This window comes from Strigops habroptila, chromosome 7, assembly GCF_004027225.2.
Source record: "Strigops habroptila isolate Jane chromosome 7, bStrHab1.2.pri, whole genome shotgun sequence".
NCBI lineage: Eukaryota > Metazoa > Chordata > Aves > Psittaciformes > Psittacidae > Strigops > Strigops habroptila.
The window spans coordinates 39,299,448-39,318,232 of record NC_044283.2 but is presented as its reverse complement, the minus strand read 5'-3'; the positions used below and the strand labels follow the sequence as shown (position 1 = coordinate 39,318,232).

The 18,785-nt window shown below is 36.1% G+C and overlaps 1 long non-coding RNA gene across 6 annotated transcripts in view; it reads left to right on the top strand.

The window, feature by feature from the left end:
* The window catches only part of LOC115610876, a 77,338-nt gene that overhangs the window by 16,581 nt on the left and 41,972 nt on the right, over positions 1-18,785 (top strand). For 4 of the 6 annotated variants that reach the window (XR_003992368.1, XR_003992369.1, XR_003992371.1 and 1 more), the window contains 4 exons: positions 76-200; positions 6,932-7,003; positions 11,385-11,452; positions 12,896-12,996. This is a non-coding gene — a long non-coding RNA (uncharacterized LOC115610876). The remainder of the gene's footprint in view (positions 1-75; positions 201-6,931; positions 7,004-11,384; positions 11,453-12,895; positions 12,997-18,785) is intronic. The other 2 variants (XR_003992372.1, XR_003992370.1) reach the window with 1 other exon arrangement.

Genomic DNA, 18,785 nt, shown 5'->3' with positions numbered 1-18,785 from the left:
CCTAGCCTATGACCTTCATGGATTTACCCTGGGGTGATTTTATACTCTTTTATTTACACCTTTTTCTCTGATTAGATATCAACCTATTCTTACGAGAGAAACCAAACAAGTACGGCTAACCTACTCCATTAGGAATACTTCTGGAACACTGGTAGGAAGAGATATCTGCGCTGTTAGTGCTGCACCATTGGAGTTATCAGGTAACACTACAAGTTGTATAGTGCACAGCTGTGGATAATTTCTACAATTCTATATTAGAGTGTATGGTTACCGGTAGTTACAACTGTGTGGTGTGCTGCAGATCAAAACTAGAGACACTGTGGCATACGCAATTAATACAGAATGCATCATTTAGGGATTTAGCATTAATTTAGGAAAGTAAACTGCAGTAACATGATCTTGGAAAGGGGTGATCTGAATTATATTTGCAATAGTTTATGGTACCCGAGTGAGGAAAGGATTTATCTTCCAGCTCAATAGATGATAAGTATTACCACTTCAGTAGTTTGACCATTTAATTTAGTAAAAAGCGTGGGTATTCTTTTTCACTGGTTTTTTGTCCTTACTTCCCTTCTCTTCTTGGATGGTCAGCCCTAAACATAGTCCTGCCTGAGTCCTGTCCTGAAATCCATAACCTACAGCTTTCCAGATACATCAGCCACAAGGACAAGTGAGTTCTATGAAGACTGGCATCAATCTGACTCTAGGTGGTAGAAAATTTGACTTCTTTTTTTGTAGAGGAGAAATTCTGTTTGCCACAGCCCTGTTAGTATTCCACAAAACAGTGAGATTTCGAACTCCATTAAAAATTTGCTTTAGCAAACATTTAGAAGGAAACTTTTTCTCTCCATTGTGACTGCATTTCTAAGCTGTGTGTCTAAAGTGCATACAGACATTCCCATAGCCTCCAAAATAATTTAAGCAGAACAAGCCATTTGAAATAACTGTAAGAATTTTATTATGATTATTTTGAGTCTTTCATGTTAATGAAAAGTCCTTCCTTTGAGATGGTTACCAGTGGAACAAATGCATCTTACTGGAGTATTGGTTTGGTATCATGCAGTTATAGGCAATACAAACAGCATGCATTCAGGAGAAGAGGAACAAAGGTGACAGATGAGAGCACAAGGGAAATGAATGGGAGGCTTTTCTGAGATCAATTCCTGCATTAATAGCTGAAACATCAGCTCCAGAACCCAAAAAAGTCCACAGGATGAATATAAGTGTTCTAAGTGGGTTTGAAATATTATTTCAATTTCTTTAGGTTTATGCAACTCTTGTCTTATTAATTCATATATATGCATTCCCAAAACTAAAATCAAATATGAAATATTTGAAACTCATCCATAATATTTATTTATTATAAATATGCCTAAGACTGTTCTACGTTAGCAGAAATATCCATGTTCTACTAGCAAAATGGTCAAGTACATGAAAAGATGCAATCTTCTCTAGGAATTTCCAGGAATAAACTGGAAACTTAAATCCTAAAGTGTTCCAGCAGGCTTTCCTCCTACAGATCAGCAAGTCTGTGCAATGGATGCACTCTGCCATTTAGATAACTTCCACTGAAATTGTGATAACCTGAAGCGCATTTCTGATGCTTCATTCAGTTTAAAATGATAGATGTGCTTTGTTGTTCCTTTTACCTCCCTTTATACTTATGTGCAATTGGATGGTAAACAAACGATTGGAAGATAACACAATTTTGAAGGCAGAGTGCACCAGACCCATTGAGATGCATGCAAGAGGGTATGTCTGTACACTCTACTACTGCCTTCCAAAGCACTGTTTTTATAAATTCCATAAATTAAGTGTCCTGGGTTCAGCTATAGCAGTCATTTTTCTCCTTCTTAGTAGGTGGTGCAGTGCTGTGGTTTTTTTTAACTTTCATCCTGGGAACAACGCTGATAACACCGATGTTTTTAGTTGTTGCTAAGTAATGTTTATTCCAACCAAGGACTTTCTCAGTCTCATGCTTTGCCAGGGAGGAGGGGAAGCCGGGAGGAAGCAGAGACAGGACACCTGACCCAAACTAGCCAAAGGGGTATTCCATACCACAGCACGTCATGCCCAGTATATAAACCAGGGGGAGTTACCCGGAAGGCCTAGATCACTGCTCAGGTTGGGCTGGGTATTGGTCAGCGGGTGGTGAGCAATTGTATCCTCTCCCCTTGTTATTTCACTAATCATTATTATCATTGGTGGTAGCAGCAGTGGTTTTGTATTATACCTTAGTTACTGGACTGTTCTTATCTCAACCCGTGGGAGTTACATTCTTTCGATTCTCCTCCCCATCCCTCCAGGAGCGGGGGGAGGAAGAAGGTGGGGAGTGAGCAAGCGGCTGTGTGGTTCTGAGTTACCAGCTGGGCTCAAACCACGACATTAAGGAATTTTAATAATTGATAACGTAACCTTGAGTCAAGTAGTTACTGTGTTTTGAAGCCAAAGTGCGACTGTAGTTAGTGTACATGCAGAATAAGACTTGAATGCAACTCTGAGCTCAGCAACTTTATTCAAGTGTCTCTTTTCTTATGTGACTGTGCTCAAAAGAGCAAAAGAGAAATACCACTTGCAGGTCCAAATAAGAAAACCAAACCCTTAAAAGCTGCTGAAGAGTTATTCCGCATACTATTTTTCATGTACAGTAGTGAAATCTAAATATTACTCAGAGAAGTAGTAATTAGGAATTTGTGCCATTAGTGAAAAACCTGGCTATATGCTATTGAAAATTACTAGTACAGATTGTTTCACTCTCCAATGTATCTTCAAGCATACATTTTTACAGCCCTTGGTGTCTGTAGATACCTTAATTCTCTCTGCCTCAAAGGGACTGACCATTCTTGTCACTCTGCCACATACCTGAATAGATAAGTGGAAAAACTTTTCCAGATCTCTGGCCTATATAAAAAGAGTTATTTCTGATGCTAAAGACAATGAATAATGGCAAAAGTGAACAAGTTGCACCTTAGCTGCCTGAATTGCCTGACTATTTCTTTGAAAGAGAAACACTGTCCAAAAATGGAAGAATTTGATTCAGTGATGAATATTCTTATTTAGATAAGAATATACTTATTTATATAGTCAAATCACTTCACTCATTGCACAATTGAAAAACATGAAGATCTTTTTTTAAAACATCATTGGTTGTTTTTCAAAAGATGATTTCTGATTTTTTTTCATATAAAACACGAAGCCATGAGAGAGAAATTTTGGAAGGTTATTCATGACGTCAACAGTTGAATGGAAGAAACTATACTGCCTCTACTCTGGTTGTCACTATTTTGTGTGATATAATCATAAAGAAAAATATATGATAGATATTTTGATCATTAGTTCCTATAAATGGAAACCTGTCTTTATGTTTCTGAGAGCTTGATTTTATAGGATTAACAGATTAAATTTATTGCTAAATCGGACTCTAAAACTCACAATCAATAAGTCAATTTACGGTTCACCTTAAATTTTAGTCTTTATTTAAATACTACCTAAATATGCTCAGTGTAGAATGACCACAGTAAAAGATTTCTTTTTCATTAAAAATGCAGCTCAGCAGCTTTGTGATAAATGGTGACATTATGTACATGCCAGTCCCTTCTGGAAAATTGGAGCAATTCTAGACTTTGCCAAGAATTTGACATGCCACCCTAAATGTTTAATCATGGATGCTGTGACATTCAATGCTGCTTGTATAAATGTGTCAGTCTAATTTTTATTAAACCTCTTCAAAAGGAAACAGAATCTGCTTCTGGGGAAAAAAAAAAAGTCATGGCTGAACCAAAGTAATGCTATTAATATATTTCTCACTGGGTAAGATATAAATAATCTAAAATTAACTATGATCCTCACTTCACTGAGCACAAACTTCCCTAGTAAAAGTTTTGAATTGGAATAGAACTCAGAGGAGTGCTGTGTCAAACTAATGATCAGGAAGCAAGGCTCGCAGAGCATTAGTAGTCAGCTTCTGCCTTGGGTGAGACTGGGGAACAGATGTCATTCAGCCATCTGAACAGAATTTCTATGATAAAATCTGTCCTTCAAAAAAAAAAAACAACCCAGAAGAACCTAATGGGACTTTCCTGTGACTTCGCCACTGGTTGATTCTATTCTGGCCATAGAAAATACATACTGGATTTCAGAGAAGGGCCACAGAAGCCAACTAAAGAAATCATTATATATCTGTTGGTGCTGCAGATTAAAAGGGCTATACAAGTTAGTAGTTTTAATTTTGAAAAGCTTTGGTTATATGTACTATCTCTTAATTTTTATAAATAGACTGAATTTGTTTTGTGAGACTAGCAGCATAATTTAGGAGAATTTAGCAGAATTTAGGTTTATGTGTATGAGTTAAACTTCACAACATGGAAAGTATTTTTATATGAATATTTCTAGTTCATAATCATGCTCTTACTGGTGTTTCTTCAGATTGTTTCTTATATACATTTTATTTGCTATTTATCCATCCTCTGGTGTTAAAATAACAAAATAATTAGTTTATATTTTGCCATCAACAATCAGAATCAAAATGGTTAGGGGTGAGGAACCTTAAAGCTCATCTAGTTCCAACCCCCCTGCCATGGGCAGGAACACCTTCTACTAGATCAGGTTGCTCAAAGCCCGATCCAACCTGGCCTTGAACACTGCCAGGGATGGGGCAGCCGCAACTTCTCTGGGCAACTTCTTCCAGTGTCTCACCACCCTCACAGCAAACAACTTCTTCCTAATGTCTAATCTAAATCTACTCTCTTTCAGTTTAAAGCCATTCCCCCTTGTCCTGTCAATACATGGCATTGTAAAAAGTCCCTCTTCATATTTCTTGTTGACTGCCTTCAAAAAACAAGTTGACAAACGTTTTACTAATGCCGACTCATCCAGGTTTTAATTCCTAGTGTTTGTAAGAAAGTAGTGGTCCCCATTGTAGTTTCCATTTTGTTTATTTCTTCTGACATACGACATGGGATATGGTGTGTGTGGGGAGTGCTCTATAAACACAGAACAGAAACATGCTCTATAGGATGGACGCGGCATATGAATAGAGGAAAACGAAGGCCAGGAGACAGTGCTGGTCAGTGTAATAAGCAATGGTTTTGGTATGCATGGTCTCAATCTTCTGAAGTTTTACAGAATGTTTGGCACTAAAGAATAAAGAGATATTTTGATGCATACTTAAAATATTAAAGGAAGAAAGGGAGAGTTCTCTGGTTTTATACAACCAAAGCTTCCACTTGAGTTGAAAGGAGGAAGCAGTTTTTCTTACAGCTGTTTTGCTCCCAGTTTGTTCAATAGGAAGTGGCACTCTATTGGTTTTTTGACAAAATAATAAAATAAGACTTGACCAGTTCTGGATTGTAAAGTTAATTACATGCTCTTACTTAGCCCAAAATTGCATAATTGCTGTATTTTCCAGCATTCTTTCCAGCATTCTGGAGGAGAGGAGTGAGGAAAACTTGTCTTGGTCTTAGACGAGAGTCATCCATAACCTTAGAGTGTGGAAAAGGAAAAAGAGACAACAAAAGTAGTCTTCAAAGTTGCCTGAGGTGCCCTTTATGGCAGAATGATTCCTAGCCTCAGAATATAACTATTATTTGATCAATGTATTGCAAAGTATTTTATTCTGTAATCTTACAGAGCATTTTTAGTTCATAATTTGTTTTTGATATGTTTTATTCTACAGCATGCCCATAACAGTAACTCCCATAACTGTAATGATGTTTTAATATCATGAGATCTCATTATAACAGTCTGCTTATTCGGTTTTTGCTGATAAGTGAAGTAAGAATGCCAGCTGTTCTGGTTGAATTACTGGGTCCATGGATTACTATAAAGAAAATTAATATAGTCATCATTTTTTTTATTTTTTTTTTTCCCTATTGAGTAGCATTTAGAGAATCCAGTCAGGACTAGAGCCTCATTATAATAGGTGCTGTATAAACATTAAAAATGGCCTGACATGGTAAATACAACATGCTGTTATTGTTTAGCTAAATGCTGAAAAAAGTTGTTTTGTTTACAGTTTCAGGAAGAGAGGTCATGTTGAAATACTGTTGTTCATATTTGACTAATATAATTAATTCAGTCATCCAAAACCTGCATAAAGACTAACAAAAAGTATATTTTGGATCTGAGATTACACTGAAAATTGTCTAAAACCTACTTCAGTGATTTTGTACTGACAGCCTAAATATTGTATTGCATACTGATCAGGGGGTGGGGAAATGGAAGTAAACCAAATTGTTTTCCATAGCAAAACAACTGTGAATACACTAGCACTATTTTATTTACAGCGTAGATGTTCATTTAATCAATTTGTAAGTAGCAACCTAGAGAAAATTGAACAAAGTTGATAAATATAGTATTTCATCACATACTGGAAAAAAAATGTGTACAGATATGTTGCAATGCATTGAAATTTACTGCACTTTGAGATATATTTCATACTGCATGAAAGATAATTTATCTTTATATGTTATTATCATATGTGTCAAATAGAATTTTAGTTTGTCATATTTCTAAAATATATAAGCTCATTTCAGGAAAGCAGTCATGACTGTATATGCATGTTTGTCATCTTTATTTTAAAGTCTTGACCATCACTTTGCCTTGATTTTTCTTGGAATGACAGAAAGAAATTACCATCTTTCTCACTGTTTAAAAGAGCAAATTCATCAGCGAACAGTAAGATGATTGTAATATTAGCTCATCTGGAGTGTGACGCAGAGAAAAAAGGGTGCAGAGCATTTCTGCCCTGATGTTCTAGTAAACGCTTGGAATGAGCCTATTCTTGGAATCAGAAACCTTCTCCTGTAAAGAAGGTGTTACAAAAACAATGTCAGTAATTTAATATAGGTACTTTGGACTTCTCATGATGACTGTTAGCAAGTTTCATGCTGGGCAACAAGCACCATTTGTCTGTATTTTTTGTTTGATGCAGCTGGCATATTCCTAAGAAGATACAAGAAGAATAAAACCCCCACCAACTGTTGCATCATCTGGAAATAATAGTGTATGTATAGATATTTGTCAATCTGACATCATAATGTATAGCTTCTAATAGGCAAGGTACAAATGGTGTCCATTCCATAAATGCAATAGTAGTTGTTTTCTGAGTTTTGTAATAACCAAAGACTTGAAACTCAGCACATAACAAATCATCTTAATTGGTTTAAGCACTCAAGTATACAAATACCTCTGTCCACTGGAAATTCATAGTAGTTTGTCGTGTCAGTGAAGATGAACAGGCAGGAAAACATGTAAAGGGTATGCAGCATTTGCATGCATCAGGTGCATGGTCTGCTGATTTCGGTGTTCAATGCACCTGACAGCCCTTTGGTTCATAGATGTTCACCTTCTTGACTCTGTGGATCAGGCAAAAGAGCAACCATGTAATTTGTTTATATCTGGATTGAAATGTATACATAGCCAAGACATAATCCTCTTGATACATACTGACATAAGGCATGCTGAATTTTGCAGGTGTTAGAATAGGCTTATCTAGTCTTTTAATTTTATGAGAGAGATGATTATGTTTTTCTAACTGGCAAACTAGTAAAAATAATTGTCCAGAACTAGGTATCTACATGAAGACTCTAAACACCATAAAGGTTCTTAAAAAAAAAAAATCACCTGTTTAGGAGCAAAATTAATTATCTGTGGTTAGTTTGGATATAGAGTAACAGCATTTCTGTCAAATGTATGTGGGGTTTTTTTGGTTTCTTTGACTGAAAAATAGAGCATATTGAAGGGTTCTATTTTAAAAAGTTACTATAGTCAGTCAATAATGTACCAAAATCTTTTTCCAGTGAAAAAATGTTATTTTTCAAAATACAAGGGTTTTTATTAAAAACCCCAGTATTTAGATTTTTGTATTTTAAGAGAATTGACATGTCTGTATACATTTTTCTAATTCTCAGTGATAATGCTACCTTAGATGTCATACTTTTTCATTGTGATTTTTGTATACTAAAATTAACATCTCAGTCATCAAATCCAACTATTGAAGTAATTAAAAAGTTTTTAGCTCTGCTTCTTAAAAATAATTTTTAAATCAGTAAATCATGCCAAAATTTGTCTATTCAGAATTCTTTGGGAATTGGAATCTTCAGAATTTTGCCCTAATTTCACTTCTTATAAATAATTCCATACTGTTTATGTTATCATTCGAGTTTAACAATGGCAAACCTTAAATAGCAAATCACTCACTTTGATTATACTAGTATAATAAATACAAAGATAAGCAGCTCTGTTTCTTTTCAGCTATTGGCTACAAGGAGAGAGGTTTCAAGTTTATTAGGCTGGGGGTGGAAAGTTTTTGGAGGATATACTAAGAAGTCAAGTAAATGACTATTTTTCTACTTTTTGCTTTTGTAAGACACCTTGCATTTGAAAGTAAAAATACTGCCCAAGATTATATTCTACCTACCTTATTTTGGTTTGTGGTTTTTTTTTAACAAATAGTATGTTTAAAAATGAAGATGAGAAAGTAGATTATATTTTGCTTTTTTAATTTTGCATGCATTTGCATATTTTCAGATAACTATTTTTTCAAAATACGTTAAACTTTGAAATTATATCATTGAAAAACATTATGCCATGCAGGAACAACAGTTAGCAGTGATCACTTGGAAAAAAATGCAACTCAATTACATAAGTTGATAGCCCAGAGGAACCCAAGAACCATAAAATAAACATCCATAAATGTACAGTAGATAAATGTAGCTTCTGCAGAAATCACTTCCAGATCTTAATTAGAAGTGGTTATTTTTGACAGAAATCTGTGGTTTGAATTGACAAATGTGATAAAATATTCAGACTAGGAGTTAAAAATATGTTTTCCTTTATCCTTTGAGACAGGACTTAAACAGGAATGGAACACATACAGGGATTTTTTTTTTTAATTATAATTTAGCAGTACAGTAATACAATGTTATAGCCAAAAGAGAATCTTCAATGTAACAATCTTGTCATATTAGTATATGGCCTATGGTTTAGTAGTATATATAAACAACAATATACCTATCATGTTTCATCACCGCAGAGTTTCACAAAACCACCTCATCAATTTTAGCAACAAGTCTGTGAGTACTGTAGCCTGGTATGACCAGTATCAGAAAGAATATTCTACATTCAGTTGTTTTTTTGACATCATCACATATTGTAAGGAGTCTGTCAACAAAAACACCAGCTATTTTTGTTATATGACCTAAGAGAAATAACAGTAATTCAGTTACAGATGATTCATACATATCCAAACAAATTAATGCCCTTTAGTAATGTCAAAATTGAGATTCAGCATAACGGAGGAAAATTGAAGAAGAATATGTTTGCCTGTATCAGTTAATCTTACTGTTGTTTTGCAAGCCTTTTTACTCCTGTCAGTTTGTCAAAGATTATACATGCAATAAGGTTTATGTGAGCATTTCTCAATCTTCATAATTACAACACAGTGTCTCAGAAGGTATAGTAAAGATTTCAGTTATATTAAATTCTCTTTTTTGGGAGCATTGTGGTAACTTGCAATAGCTCACTGTAGCAAGATTTGGGGATTTTGAAAAGAATTATTTTATGAAACACACAGATCAGTTAGAGTTCAAACTGTGAATAAGTTAGATCTATCACAGAATCACAGAATCATTAGGATTGGAAGGGACCTCTGGAGATCATTTCGTCCAACCACCCTGCCAAGGCAGGACCATCTAGAGCAGGTTACACAGGAACATTCCAGGCAGGTTTTGAATGTCTCCAGGCAGGGAGACTCCACAACTTCCCTGGACAGCCATGTTGCACTTTAAAGCAGTGTGATTGCTGATTGACAAGTATTGCAGAGCAACTTCAGTAATATGTAAGTGTTCAGTTCTCAACCACCATACTTCTGCAAACGTTTGATATCTTCCCCTTTGTTGCCTATAGCAGATCCAGTTATTCCTTACCATCTGTCCTGATTCCTAATGACAGGAATTGTCCAGCAGTGTGCACCTGCAACAGGGAATCTTGGAGACACTTAAAATTTATCTTATCCAGCAAAACAGTTCCTGCTTCTTCTTTCCTAATTTCCTGTGATTATGAGCTTTAGTGTTTGTTTGGGGGGTTTTATTTTGTTTTGTTGGGGCTTTGGTTCTTGGGTTTGGGATTTTTTTTTTTAGTCAATTGGTTGGTTGGGGTTTTTTTGAGATTATAAGAACAGGTTCAGAAAGGGAATGGTAATCAGTTAGAATAGTAAATACTCTTGTCTTGAATCATATGAGATTCCATCTGGATGTCCAGTTTGTTTATTAATACACCTTGTCCTTCTAGGACAACCAGACTATCAGAAATGTTAAGAAAATGTGGTGAAGTTTATTTTCCCTAAATAAAGCCTGATCCCCAAGGTACTTATTTTCCACCTTGCTCACCTGATTCAAACTCCAATTGATGTATAGCATGGCTGTATTATAAAAAGTTGTGTCACATTAACTATGTTATACTTCAACAGGCATAAACAAGGCACTGTGTATTAGCTTCAGCTGCTCACTGATGTAGCGATATCTTCTGTCCTGTTATGGCTGCTTGGATGCTCAGAAGAAAGTTGACTTTGAAGGTTTCTAAAACTGTGGGGTTTATGGTAGACAGGTAAAGGGATGTAAAATCAAACGGCTGCTGTCTTTTCTGGCTGAAGGCCAAACAACTTGGAACAATTCAGCAGAGAATTTGAATTGCTCACTCCACCATCTATAGTGGAATAAGACTTACAGTCAAAATTCTTTTTAAGTGGTCAAAAATTTATGTCATGGTAGGCTCAAAGATTTGGAGATACATCTTATGTATCAGGAGTTAAAATATCAGATTCAGATGCTTCTGGCAAAGTCTTTGTCTGCCGTTGCTATATTTTCAGCAGCACCTGACAGCTGTAATAAAGATCAGAGTTATCAAATAAGTTGCTTATCATGTAGCTTTCCTCTGAAAGAATATTTAGTGAAATTAGTGTCAGCGTTAGCTACAGTGAAACCTTTTGGCAAATCTAACAGGGAATTTAAAAAGTAATAAAGAAATAATGTATGTATCTCACCCTCTTTCTCCCTGTAATGTATAAACCTAAGAACTCTCATATTAGATAAGTCTCCCATGTAATCCAAAATTAAATTTAATAATTAATTAGTTACAGAATTATTGATATCCCTTCTAAAAACCTCATAGCAAGTTGGCCAGAATTATAATTTTCAGGTAAACTTAGACATATGTATCTTTGACCAGTACATTTTTCCTGTTGTCTGTGAGTGGCTTGACAGCTATGCAATACAAAGGCATAGTTTTTTTCCATGTTTATTAACGATGATCTATCCTTATTTTCTTTAGATATCAAAGTATAGTTTGGTCTAAGTGGAGGAAAATTCTGCTTTTCTTAATTGCAGCTGGGGAAACCCTGGGCAAGGAAAAGGAAGACCAGGAATTTTGAACGGTTATGTACCAAGTATGAAAGGTGAGGCTTGGGAGCAGGGCAAGCCAGGAGTGGGAGGGCTGACACATTGAAATCACACTACACAAGTGGAGGGATGCTCCATACTAGGCAGAACTCACCAGGAGGCTGCTGCTGCCTTTGCCTTCATGTTCCATAGTATATCTGCACCTAACATGTTGCCATTGTGCATCAGGAAGCAGAGGAATGAGTCACCTTAATAAGCTTCAAAGGTCTTCCTCCTCTCTGCTCATGGCAAGATGGCAAGCACTGGACAATTGCCTGTCCACTGGATAATAGCTCCCATGGATTACTCAAGCAAGGCAAAAAAATTTCCTTTTACCTGTGCATTTGAATGTATCTGCCCACTCCTCTGTCCAAGTTTTACATCATATCAGGACAAGAATTCAAGCTCTAAATTACAATAAGATTAAGTGTACAGTTGTCTGGGGTTTTTGTTTGTTTGTTGTTTTGGGGCTTTTTAATGTACTACAAAATGACTTAATCAAATAAGGTTAATGTAATTAATGTCAGACATTCACTAGCAGACTTTTTGCTTTTCAGAACACCTTCAATGCTGATAAAATGATTCTAGCAACGATCTGCTAAAATGTAAATTCCATGTGTTTACTTCTGCAGTTCAAACCTAAATGGTACAAGCTGTTTCCTTTTAGCATTCATATTCGTTCCAGGTTTATTTATAACCTGCTGAGAAAAAAAAAAAAAAAAATCTGGGTATGAGTTGCCTTATCTTAAATAGTGGACAATGGAGCCAACATGTAAAACCATCTATTAGCATGTCAGTCAGAGTGTTATTGTACTCCCCCAAAATAGTAGGTCTGCTTTAAACAAGACTGTGATTTATGATTCAGAATCACAAAAACTCTCTTTCTAAGCCAGTAGAGAAGACATCTGGGAAGAGCAGATCTAAGCCTATTCAAACCTCAGAGATTTTACCTTTTATAAATTCAAATTATCTGCTTTCAGCATTGAAATAGTGCTTCAGAATGACAAAAGGACCTGATCACCGGTGTACAACAGGCTGACTTAAGCACAGGCTTTAGTGGCAGTGTGCAAGAGAGGTTTCGTAAATGTGGCATTAAAAGTAACTGATGGTTGTCTTGTATTTGGTGTGAACATGAAAATAAATTCAGGTAAATATAAATGATAGTTCTCAGATGGCATAAATTGATGTCTGATATTAATAATTACACTTCTGAGAAAATTAAGGAACTGTAAAGGCTATTGAATTCAGATTTTAGATGAATCTTTAAGAACCTTGGGATTTGTCACACACAGAGTAAACAAAGGCATCTGAAAGATCTTCGCACACTGATAGTCAATGTGGTTGAAACTGAAGCTTCAGAACCCAGAGCAGAAACATGGATCACAACTGTCTAATTTTTGTGAAGTCATCAGATTCTGGTATGAAGTTTACTGATATTATTTTAAATGCCTGCTTTGTAGTGAGTGTGAGATCTGGAATAATAATGTGATGAATAAGGATTCTGACTCCAGCATATTTGGCAAAACATTCACTGACTTCAGTTGAGCCAGGGAAATACCTGGTAAGTATTTTTGCATGTTGTTGCAAATATACTACATAATGTAGGAACTACACATTCAGAGATCTGGCTCACATTGTATAACATGTAAGAAACGTATAAGAACATATAAGAAACTTTGGTAACATACTATCAAACCAGCTTCTGAATTAGAGTGCAAAAATGCCAGGTCTAGTTTTATTAGTTTTGTAGCTACTGAAATCAAGTGCATACACAACAGTGCTAAGAAATTTCAAACATGAACTTTGGCATCACTTTTGTGCAGGAGACACAGAACTGCTTCTCAGAAAACTGCTAATTCTGCACACACTGAAATCTACCACTGGCTTCAAGTAAGGGCAGGATTTTTCTCTTGAAGAGGCATTTCCAGTAGTGATGAGTGATGTAATAGATTTTTTATGTGAGCAAATGGACACTTAGTGTACATAATTGTGTTTCTTCTGTATCATTTACCTAAGTTCCAAATGTGTAATTCATTTAGTGTTTTATAAATTGTTATTTTGGAGTTGTGCCAGAAATTAGAACAAAAATTGAAGTGACTGTAGTATTATTTTTAAAATGGAGTGCACTTATAAATTGAAGGAACCAAACCAAGTCATAATTCAGACTCAATATAAATAGCAGCTTAACGCTGAAATGTGCTGATATGAAAAAAAAATAAGTAGAGGATTAATTCTATGGAAAAAAAAGTGAACACATGCAATAAACTAATTAAATGTGAACTTGTTCATGGAAAAAGAAAGTTTACGCTGTCCATAGATAGATCTAAAAGCTAGTGATAATTAAAAAATCCTGCTAATAGTACTACAGGACATTAAAAACTATAAAATATTTCATCAAATGATAGAATTTGAAATACAGAAAACTGCACATTTCATTCCTTCCTTTTAGTACCATGTGCTTCAGCAAGTTTTAAATACACTGCCTTCTAGAAAACTGTATCTTCTGGATGGCACTGGACTCTCTGTATTTCTGCTCTATTGTGGTTCTCCTGTAATAGATTGGATTTGGTATTAAAACCCTTCCAGATTATTTGGAGTATTTACACCTCTTGTACCAAATGGAAATTAACTTGTTACATGATCCAAATTCATTGGGACAACAAATTACTGTAATAAATATTCATCTATTCCGCTCGAAGTGTCCCTCCTTGGAGACTTTTGATATGTAGTTTATGGCAAATACTAACTTTAAATGAAGATGAGGAAATTTAGAGTTACACCAAAGGTTGTGTGTCAAGTAGTATATATCCAGTAAAAGAGCTTGTTGTTAGGCCAAAACCAAGCCCCCCCTCCCATGACTGATTAGTAGGAATGGTTTTGTGCATTTCAGAGACACCAGTTTTTTAAAATCCCTGAGACACCACCACTTAGAGACTATTCTGGATCCTTTATGATGTTACATTATGGAGAATTTTATAATTTACTAGTGAATTTTACAATTTACTTCCGCATACGGTGCTAATAAATGCCTCTCTAATAAGCAAATACTTTTATTCCTAAAATGTCATTTACACTAAGTGATTCAGAAATCATAATGAATAGTTATGTATAAGGAAGTAATTTTGAAAATGAGGTTTCAGAGTGCATGAAAACACAAGGAAATGCAGCTTGCTTAGGAGGTGCTGATGAGAGCAAACAAGTCCAACAGAAAATGCAGTTCTTGGACTTGACAGGAATAATTTTGCTAAGTGTGAGCAGATATGACTCTCAAAAAGAGTAAGCATCCAAATAAGAGGCATTTAATCTTACAATGAAACAGTCCTTGAAGTATTCACAAACATTCATCAAATCCTTTCAGTATGAGCAAGGAATATTTTAGGCTAGATTGTCACTATGCTTTCTGGCTATATGAATACAAATATGTTATGAATACAAATGGCTTCTACATAGATGGCTAGTAGTAACAGGTTAGAGGATGCCTTAGGATCCGTTTGGAGATTGCATGTCTTTGCACCCATAGCTGGCTTGAAAAGAACACGAATGGAGGAGGTCACAAGCTGCTCCCAAGTATGATGTTTCTTATGGCAATGGTTAAATTTATAAGTTTGGCTGTTATAATTTCCTGGCTGATATACCACAATTCAGATCTGCATTCTTCTGCATTTATTCTCTGGGTTCATTTCTTTTGGAGGATTTATTTATTGTCTGGGCTCAGTCCTAGAATATCCTTTTCTCTCAAGCTTCCACTAAACCTCCTATTTCACTTGTCCTCTAAATAAAAACTTTCTTTAATTTTTCAGGAGTCCTACAGTACTGTCAAACTTCAGGTGCTGGTGAGGTTGGAGTTTATTGTTTGGTTTGGAGTTTGGGGGTGGGTTGGTTTTTTTTCAGTAAAAATGTAAGCCTTTCTTTTCCACCAGATTTTTTGAAGTTTTCCCTAGAGTGTCAGAAAAATCTTCCAAAAAGCTTCTGGCTTCTTACTCTTCTTTTTCAGCTCTGTACACAAGAAACACAAAAGTTTCTCCATTTTTTCCCCCTCTGTGGACAGAAAACCTTCAGAAAGGCTGCCTTTCCCTTTGCTTGCTATCTAGTTGCCTCAAATACTCTTTTATTTGAAGTATTCAGGTAGTGCTGAGTGAAATGTATTTATTTTTTCATTTGCTTTCAGGTAAGACTGGATTATCTCATGATGCCTTGCATTAAAATTTGAGCTATAAAGGATGCTGCTGCCTACATACCGAGCCCTGTGTGCTAAGATGCCTGAGGATATTATGTGCCTGATGTGCAAACGCTTCTGAGATCCTCTTGCATATGTCATATACCTTCTTCTGTTCTCAGTTCAGACAGGATCCTAGGAAACTACATGTAGTATGAATATCAGCAATGCCACAGCATTGTGTTCAGCCTGTGGGTCCTGTATTGGTAAAAGTGATCTTTTAATTGCTGATTTGAATCCAGAAATTAACACAGAAAAGAATTATACCAGGTGGTTTAAACTGTGAAATGATGACAGGAGCATTTGAAATATGAATGGTTCACTATTATGCCTCTAGTTTTACTGAAAAGGGTATGCTATCAATTTCACAATACCATTTCCATGCTGATTGTTGTGTACATAAACTCTCATTTATCAGCGCATAACAGATAGTTAATAGTTATCTCATATTACCTCGCTCAGGAGAGCAGATTTTGGCAAATGGGTACACCTAAAAATGTTCTGTGGTAAACACCTGGTTTTGTGAAAGATGATTTGTTCCATAAAGTTTAAGTCGTCATTATTAGTCATTTTGCCTTCTTAGAGGAAGATATTTAGCAGACTGGCATCTAGGCAGTCAGGCAGATTTAACTAGCGTTCCTTGAAAACCGAGTGGTTGCCTATGAGCTGCCAAAGGTTAAAGTGATTCATCTACTGGAAGTCAGAGGAGTCAGTTTTCATGATCTAGAGCTTCTGTTTTAATTCTGTTACTTTGGATTAGGAAAGCAGTGGCTATAACACACAGTTTCAGAAAATGCTCCTGCTAGTCAATGTCGTGGTTTAAGCCCAGTTAGTAACTCAGACCCATGCAGCTCCTCACTCACTTCCTCCCCTTCTTCCCCCTCATCTCAGGGCAGGATGGGGAGGAGAAGTGAAAGAATGTAAACCCCCTGGGTTGAGATAAGAACAGTCCAATAACTAAAGTGTAATATAAAAAAAAAAAAAAAGATAATAATAATGATAAGGGAAATAACAAGGGGTGAGAATATAAAACTAAAAATGGAAGGGAAAAAAGACCCAATAAACACAAGTGATGCACAATACAATTGCTCACCATCTGCCGACGGATACCCAGCCCGACCCGAGCAGTGATCTGGACCTGGGTAACTCCCCCTAGTCTATATACTGGGCATGATGTGCTGTGGTATGGGATACCCCTTTGGCTAGTTTGGGTCGGGTGTCCCGTCTCTGCTTTCTCCTGGTTTCCCGCGCCCCTCCTCACTGGCAGAGCATGAGAGACTGAGAAGTCCTTAATCGGGATAAGCATTACTGAGCAACAACTAAAACATTGGTATGTGATAACAATGCTGATAAGCTTTGTTCTTCGACTAAAGCTGAAACACAGCACTGTACCACCTACTAAGAAGGAAAAAAATAACTGTTACAGCCGAACCCAGGGCAGTCAGACAACCATTTTCTCCAGAAAATGCAGTGACTGACGTGCGATGTCATGGAAGCACCTGGTGGAGAATGCAAGAACATGCAGCTCTTAGAAAAGAACTCCAGAGCTTGACCAGTTCCGTGTCTGCCTAGGGATATGAAAGATGCTTTCAGTCCTTTAAGTAAACTTCTGGTTCTAGATGACCTGGCTCTGCACTCTGTGAACTCGTAACGAGTAGCACAGAGTTTAAGCTTCCTTCCATGATTCTTCCTAACCCACGTCTGCTTTTTTTCCTGACGTAACTGTCACATATCTTTTCAGAGTAGGCATTCTTAAGGCATTCACATTGATGGCACCTGGACAAGAACTACTCCACCTTACTCAGAATTTTACTGTGAGCCCCATTATTAGTAATGCCTTGTATATATTTGATATTCTGAAAATGGTGAAAAAAGTCATGATTTCAGTACTGAGGAAGATTAAAGTCTACAGATGGAGGGAGAGTACTGGAAATCTTAGAGTTTTCGTACAAGTATTCAGCACATTTTTAGATCCCAAATTAACGGTTGATAATCAAGTTGTTTGACTGTATTCAGTTTTAGTAAAAATTATTAAATAATGTAATACTAAAATACTAAACAACTAAAGAATGTTCTTCAAACATCAGATTTTTTTCAGAAAGGAAAACAACTCAGCACAAACACTTCTGGTAACATGGCAAAAAATATATAAATCCTTATCAGTGGAAGAAGGAAACAATCCTAAAAAAAAAGCTTAATCTTTCCTTTTTATATACATAAGGAAAGAAGCCATACTGCTTTAATCTGGGGTTCTATTGGTTTCAGTTTGCTCCAGTGATGGATAACGATGTGATTATTTGTGACAAATATGAATTTCTCGTAGGTATTTTATATACAAACACAGAGAAGCGACAAGAAATCTCATAGGCGTTCAGACCACAGAGGAAGTTTAATCTGGTTATGAACTACATATAGTTCAGTAGGAGTGTACTGCACTCATCCCTCAATGAGATTTAGTTATTTTGTGCACAGATTATGATATCACCACAATAAGCATGACAAATGGTCCAATTTGTGCTGGAATCCTATCTGAATGTTTAAGATCCCTTTCCAAGTATTGCCTCTGGATTTCTAACTTCCTAACCCCATTTATTATGAAACTATATGAGACATCAGCAAGTCCATATTTTAACAGAGAAAAGGAAAGAACGGAAAGATGGAAAAGCATCCAATAAAAATTCCCTGGGAGAAAGTCTTCTTCCCTATAATCACACAGACACTTGCCGATGTGCACCTACCCACCCCTCCTGTTTCTTCATTGCAGAATTCTTAATTGTTTTGGGACTCTCTTTAGTACAAACTCTTCATGGGGGACATGATCAATATTGTGTTTTACCAGGTGCTCTGAAAAAATGCTTACTGTACAATCTCTGTAGGACGGATGAAGCAGATGCAGTCTGAAAACACTGAGCCCAGTCTAACAGTGAAAAGTGAAGATATTTGCTGACAACGAAAGTTCTTTTGCAGGAAAATGCAGATGAAAAATTAGGAGGTTTTCATCAGGTCTTAAATGTATGTAAGAGAACAGAAATACATTTTGCATTTTGATTAAGTTTATTTGTGAGGCATTATATATGACATTAACTGACTTGTTAAAGCCCTCAAAACTACCCACTGGCTTCAGTCTGAAGTAG